This window comes from Scylla paramamosain, chromosome 14 (assembly GCF_035594125.1).
Source record: "Scylla paramamosain isolate STU-SP2022 chromosome 14, ASM3559412v1, whole genome shotgun sequence".
In the NCBI taxonomy this organism is placed as follows: domain Eukaryota; kingdom Metazoa; phylum Arthropoda; class Malacostraca; order Decapoda; family Portunidae; genus Scylla; species Scylla paramamosain.
The window spans coordinates 20,812,423-20,819,922 of NC_087164.1; the positions used below are offsets into that span (position 1 = coordinate 20,812,423).

At 44.9% G+C, this 7,500-nt stretch overlaps 1 long non-coding RNA gene across 1 annotated transcript in view; it reads right to left on the reverse strand.

Moving 5' to 3' along the window:
• LOC135106997 (uncharacterized) overlaps window positions 1–7,500 on the reverse strand; it is a 44,890-nt gene that overhangs the window by 32,688 nt on the left and 4,702 nt on the right. The window lies entirely within an intron of this gene.

The window sequence follows — 7,500 nt, forward strand, 5'->3', positions numbered from 1 at the left end:
AATACATAAAAAATTGAGAATTATCCAGTTTCTGGGTTAAAAATTGTTTGGGTTTCATTCGTCAGGTAGAAAACACATACCACGCATACAAGTAAATATAACTAGATATATGGTAAAAAGGAGGAGATATGAGAGCTAAAACGATATTGGCAAGTACAAAGAAGAACTAATTCTCTGTTCTCTATTCACAGACTCTCTTTAAATAGCTCTCAATTACGGTGGCGGTGGACCGGGCGAGCAAAATCCGTAGACTTAAATTATCTTCTCCCAAGCCGAGAAACGGCTCACATTCTGCACTTTTCCTTTTTCTCTTTTTCTCGTCCAAAACTTTTTGCCTATTCAGAGCTTAAGTATGACCCACTCCCGTACAGAATTCTTGATTAACTATCTGAACTTTTTTTTCATCCCCTAGGCGCGCAGGTCAAACGTAGTGAAATATTTAGTAATAACGTCGCAATTTAAATTGTGCCCAGTCAAGTGAGGCACCGCACGTGTGTGCCTCCGAAAAAGAAAAAAATAACATAGTCTTACCGAGCAGAATATATGAACGAAATATGAACAGCAAATGTACAGAAGGAATAACAGTAATTCAATATCAACGCACCCTTTTCGTTCTTTTCATAATTAGGGAGGTGTTGGTATGACGACCACTGACCCCGAGTTTTGCCGATGTGATCTCGCAAAGTGATGCAGTTTAATAGTGACCTCAGAACAGAAACAGAGGAATGGGCGTGATGGTGTGGCGAGAGGGCGAGGGAGGCGAGGCATGGTGACTGATGCGGTAAGCGTGTTGTGGTGAAACTAAAGAGGGAGTGTGGCTGCGGTGACTAGTGTGGAGAGCTTACTACTTAGAAAAGATAAGACGGGATGGACGCGGTGGATGTGGTTAGCGGGAGGCGTTATAAAGCAGGTGTGTTGTGGTGTGTTGTGGTGCGGCGTGGCGGGCGTGGTGGGCGTGGCGCGGGGGTGTGGTAATGCGTCGCGAGGGCCAGAGCCTCCTTCATCACCTCCCTCCAGGTGTCCGCCGCGAGCAGGTGTTCCCAGGTAAGCGACCGGAACTGGGTCATTGATCCTTCCAAGTTGTTTTTGGACAGAGAAACTACGAGGGAACTCTTCCTCACCTGAGTCCTTTGTCTGGAACGCCACTAGGGAAAGGGAGGGCAGAGAGAGAGAGAGAGAGAGAGAGAGAGAGAGAGAGAGAGAGAGAGAGAGAGAGAGAGAGAGAGAGCGCGAGGGAGGGAAAGAGAAAGGAGGGTTGATAAGTCGAAGTAGCGGATCTTAACGGTGGAAAAAGAAAATTAATCCGTGAACACCGCGGCGGCAAAATAGGAGACACACAAGAAAAGAAAACATAAATCTAATCCCGGGGCGAATCGTGACCATCCATCTCCTATACGCGGGAGAAAGAAAACATTACCTGCATACAACTTGGAATCATACACTAGACACACAAACCTTAGCTACACAAGAACTGACCCAAGCCGATTATTCAGTCACCCTACATTAACACGTTCTACTTCAACGCCTCCCCTACTGATGTGCCGCGGCGGGTGCTTGACGGGGGAACAGCCGGGCCTCGAGTGTGTCCCCTGCCGCCCCCACAAATAAGGACTCAAGAGGCCGCTTCGTCAAGGCCCAAAACGCGATAAATGAGGCTAATTAATGCCTGGGCAGGTGTGAGCAGTGAGATGAGGTGAGGAAGAGAGAGAGAGAGAGGGGGAATGGAAGGAGGGAGGGAGGAGGGTTTAGAGGGAGGGATGGGAGGAGGGAGGAAGGGAAGGGCTTAGGAGGGAGGTAAGAAGGAAAGGAGGTGCAGAAAAGGAGAGGAAGGAGGGAGGAAGGCGAGGGAGGGATGGGAAAAGGACGGGAAGGTTGAGAGAGAGAGAGAGAGAGAGAGAGAGAGAGAGAGAGAGAGAGAGAGAGAGAGAGAGAGAGAGAGAGAGAGAGAGAGAGAGAGAGAGAAAACAGACAGGAGGGCAATTTAAACGGGAGGAGAGAGGTAAAGAGAGACAAACAGATGTAATGAACTAGTCAGAGGGAGAAGGGTTGAGTAATGGGTGGGCCTGGGAGGTGATGGGCTGGGTGATGATAGGAACAGAGGGAAGGGACGGGGACGGATGAGGGGTGACGAACTGATCAGGGACAAGGAGCAGGACAGGGGCGATGAGAAAGGTAAGTAGGGAGGTGAGGAATGGCGCAAGGATGAGAAGGAAGAGGAGAACTAAGAACCATACTCTGAAACACTTCTGGCCGCACCTCCACTACTTTCAAAGCGCGCTAAGTTGAAACTACACAAGTTTTAAAGAGTGCTTTTATGATTCAAGTGACAGATTAATGAGATTTCTACAATATTTACAAGAGAAACACGCTGAGAAACTCGGTTAATCATCTCTGTGGCCTTGAAAAACAGTCGTGGAGAGAGCGCAAAACGTTCTTGTATGTGGACCCGAGAGCTAAGCAAGGATGAGTACTGGGGGAGGGAGAAGGAGGAAGACGAGTAGATAATGAGGGCGCGCAGGTGAAAACACGAACAGCTGCACCTTGATGTTAAATGTCTTGCAAGGAGGAGCAGCCGGAAGCAACCGCCACGTGCCGGAAACTACCACCTCCTCCTCCTCCTCCTCCTCCTCCTCCTCCTCCTCCTCCTTCTCTCCCTACTCCATCAGCATGACGTGGCCTTTAATCGCTGGTTAGTCATAGTCGCGCATTCCTTCTTTCCTACATACAGGGAAAAATTCCTTACTCTCTCTTAAAGGCATTGAGAGAGAGAGAGAGAGAGAGAGAGAGAGAGAGAGAGAGAGAGAGAGAGAGAGAGAGAGAGAGAGAGAGAGAGAGAGAACGCTAATCTAAAATAGGACAAAACAGAGGAGGAAAAAAAAAGTTTCCCTATTTCATCGCTCTAAGTCAACAATTAACGCTCCACCGACTACTTGACTCCACTCTCACTCTTATCACGACCTCCTCGACTGAAATAAGGAGATAAACACCTGTGCCACGATCCATTACCGCCACATTAATTACGCCCCGGTACTCCTTCCCTTCCCTCTCACCTACGTCCATCCCTTCCTCTCACCCACCCTCCTTCCTCCTCTCCCGCGTACCCCGTCTCTCTTAAGTTTTTGTTGCAGCTACACTGGCCTTGGACTTTACCAGGCGATGACGAGAGACTAAAAGGGAGGTAGGAGTCTTTTAATTAGCAACATCAAGCTTATCTCAGATACGTTTCTCTCTTTTAAGCGTCTTCGTCTGAGTGGCTCGAGGAAAGTTGGTGTCCATGTATGGGCGGTGGTGTGTACGACTTGTTGATGCTGAGGTGGGATTCGAACAAAGGTGATTTTTCTCTTAAATAAATAGTCAGCAAGGAGTGGATGCTATTTCCCAGGTAGTGCACATACATACATACCTATACATACTTCACACACACACACACACACACACACACACACACACATACATACATACTCGAATCAGCAAACTTAAAGGGCAAAATTATAGCGATGGTCACCGAGTCATTATTATTTACGACACGGCGCAAGTTTAGGGCAGCAATTAACTCAGGCAGCTTCCGCACACCTGGCCTGGGTAAGGGAAATACCCTAATAAACTCGCCGCGGGACATAAGGACGCTTTGAATTAACAAGCCGGCGAGATTGTCGACTCTGCCTGCTTCCAAACGCCAACTGATATCTAATATATATCTTGCAATAGTTTTTCAGAGTTGCGTAATGTTTGCTTTCTGAAAAAAAAAACTTATTCTTGACATGAAACTCTTGAGAAATACTAATCTACTCGCCCCGGAACTGTTTCATGCTGCTCTATTTTCCTGGCAGCTTTTTGTTGATGCTCGGTGCAACGTGCTAGTGGGGAGGCTGGGGTTGGCTAAACTGCCGCCGCCGCCGCCGCCGCCGCTGTGAACCTCCCGCCACGATTCACGGAGACGAGATGCATTACAGACCCAAGGTTCCTCCCCTGCGATCCGTGTCTCCCTTCCCTCTGTCTGTTTATCGCCTGTCTACCCGTCTATTCACCTTGTATGTATATTTATCTCCTGTTTATCAGCCTATCTGTCTGTCTATCTTCCTTCCTTCTGTCTGTTTCTCTATCTATCGTCTGTCTACTCGTCTATTCAACTTGTTTGTATATTTATCTCCTGTGTATCGGTCTACATCTCTGTGTCTGTCTACCTTCCCTGTTTGTGTGTTCTGTCATCTGTTTACCCCTCTATTCGCTTTCTGTGTCTATTTCCTGTCTACTTGTCTACCTCTGTATCTGTCTATTTGGTTGTCTGCTTCCCTTCCCTCTGTCTCTATGTCTCTCTTCTCTGTCCCTCTGTCCGTCTATCGTCTGGCTACCCGTCTATCCACTTGTCTGTGTCTATCTATCTCCTGTCAAGTAATGTCTATTGTCTGGATTTTGCTGATAATAAGTAAAGACATTGTAAAGACACTTAAGCCTATGTCTGTCCGATACCTTGAAACAATAAAGTTAAGACCATAAAAAAAATCCACTTGAGCGTAATAGGTCTGACAGTCACGAAGCGCCAACAAACAACACATGATTCGCAGTAATTCCACAAAATCCACATCATGAAACGGCCATAAACACCACTTACCAGAATTGAGTTTAACTTTTACATAACACCGAAGCTTCCTCCATTTTTTTTCGAAGCTTCACATGATTTTGATTCACCTTTTCTCCAGCGCTTCGTTTACTGGCAGCAGCAGTAGTTTGTTAGTGAGTAGATACAATTCTTATCGACTTAATAAAAAAATCCTCTGGTATTTAATTATTCCTTTGTAGTTGCATGTATAATCAACGTTCATAATTCCACACGTGTTTAGTTGTAAGCTCACTCAGTCTTCACTCAACTCATTCAATCTTCTTTCCTTAATTCGTGAAATAACGAAAAACGCATTCGAGACAAGAAAGAAAGGAAAATAAAGACTGAAAATGCATAGGGATACGTGTACATTTGTAATTCTATTTAATCTACTTATCAATTGTAGACTCGCTCACTTTACTCTCTAAATTCATGAACAAACAAAAAAACCTTAAAACAAAATTACAAGACGAAAATAAAATCAAGCGCAAAAAACACACACACAGCAAAGAAACAGCAGGTGAAGGACATAACAAATACACGTGTAATTGAAGGCGACACTAGTGGAAGATTTACAGGCAATGAACAAATGGTATAAACAAATAAGAGGTAACGAATTGAACCGCGAGAGGTCGAGGTGCAGGCGGCGGGCGGCTCATTAGGGCGCGGGAGTGACAGGTAAACAAGAGGTGCGCGCTCACCTTAATGTTCGCCACCTAAGGTATGTATGTATGTATGTATGTATGTACGTGAGGTTAATTAATGGTGAAAATAGATAAAATATATTTACCTGTCCACCTACGCTCTCTCTCTCTCTCTCTCTCTCTCTCTCTCTCTCTCTCTCTCTCTCTCTCTCTCTCTCTCTCTCTCTCGCTCTCTCTCTCTCTCTCTCTCTCTCTCTCCCAAAAGGTTAAAATATAAAAAAAAATGTATACGTGATATTTTAAACAACTGTTTTTTGTGGTGATATTTAGAACTCAATGCCGTGATTATTAATGATTGTCTCTGTATTGTCTTTTTTTGTCCCACTAATGTCATTTTGTTGCCTAAGCACAAATATAACAATAATAATAATAATGATAATAATAGCAATAATAATAGTATTGATAATAATAATAATAACAATACGTAGTAGTAATAGTAGTAGTAGTAGTAGTAGTAGCAGTAGTAGCAGTAGCAGTAGTAGTAGTAGAAGCAGCAAAATCATAGCCAGTAACAACAACAGTAGTGGCAGTAATAGATATAGCCAAGTCGCACGTAATATTGTCATGATATTCAACAAACAATAAAGAGTCATCCTATTGATTACATTTACTGACCTAACTCTTATTAATCTTCTGACTTGCGTGTATATTGAAGTAACCTATCACGCTCCCTCTCTCTCTTCCCCGTCACCTGTCCAGAATGTCACGAAATCATTCACGTGCCGGAAAAAACCCAAGAAACTCACGGATTTCTCAAGTCCTGTTGTTTTTTTTTTTTTAAACCTTTCAACATTTCCTCTACCTCCTCTTTTCTCCCCATTACTCATCTTGCAATCTCCTTTTCTCGTCCCCCTTCCGTCTCATTTCCTCGTTTACCTTATTCCCCAATCTCTGTCACTTCTCTCTCCCTTCCATCTCATTTCCTCATTTCCTTATTCTCCAATCTATGTCTCTTCTCTTAATCGTCTCGTCTTCCTCCTCACTTCACTCATTCTTCACTCTCTTCCATTTTTAGCCCTCTCCTCTCTCTCCTTTTTCTTCTATTTCATCATTGTTTAATATCTTCTCTCTTCCTTGTCCCCTCCATACCCCCTCCCCTTCTCCCTCATATATTTCAAGTCTCTACTTCGAATCTTGTAATGTTTTCCTAGAATGTCGATCGTTAGTCACCAGCGCTCAGCCGGTGCTTGGTTCATGTGATCTGGTTTTTACAGGAAAATAATGAATACCATCACGTGGTCTTTCCCCCTCCAAGATGTCCTCACACATTATCTCATGGCTTCATCTAATGCACCTTAATTGGGGACTGAGTTACACCTGTCTATAAGTTCGTTTCGTTGTTAAAAGATTGTTAGTTTGATGCTTGCGCTCTTTTCTTAACCCTTGCCTGAGTTGGATTTTGTTGCTACGACATGTCTCAGTCTAGCTTTTTAGTGTGAATGCTTTTGCTTCTTCTACTAACCCGAGCTTCATTCTTGTGTACCGAAGCTTCACTCATCCTACCATCCCCATTCTCGTCTGTTTCTTTTTTTTTTTTTCTTGTCCTTTTCTTTTTTCTTCTCTTTTCTTTTCCGTACCGCTGATTCTCCTCTTCACTTCCCTTCTGTCTTTCCTAACTTTCCACTGCAAGCTCTCCCATTTCTACGAGCATTTTTTCTTTATTCCCGCGATTACCCGCCGTGTTATCTCCCCATCCCCACAAACCCTATAGTCAGCCTTTAACATCCATGCGCCTCACCCTAACCACCTCCTACTTCTCTTTGTAAGCTTCACTATCTCCCAGTCCTCGTCTATGCTGCTTTGCTTTTTTCCTCTTAATAATCTTCCTTGTTATCTCCATGTCATCCGCAACCTATAGTCAGCTTCCCATTACCTCCCTTCCCTCCGTTTGCATCCCCCTCCCTCTTTCGTCCCCTTCCCAGTCGACCTTCGCACTGGCATTACACTGAGACTCCTGACAACACGACTGACGCATATCCGGACTCGAGAGGTTTTTGTTAGAAGCAGCGACCACAACAGGCTGAGGCAGGCTGGCTGAGGAGGGGAGGGGCGGAGGGATGGGAAGGCCGAGAAAAGGGAGGAAGGAGGGAGGAGCTGCAAAGGGGAGGGCGAAGAGGGAGGCTGGAAAGAGGTTTGGTTATAAGGGGGAATGATAAAGATGCTGAGATGAGAAATGTAAGAGAAGCGAGGGGCAGA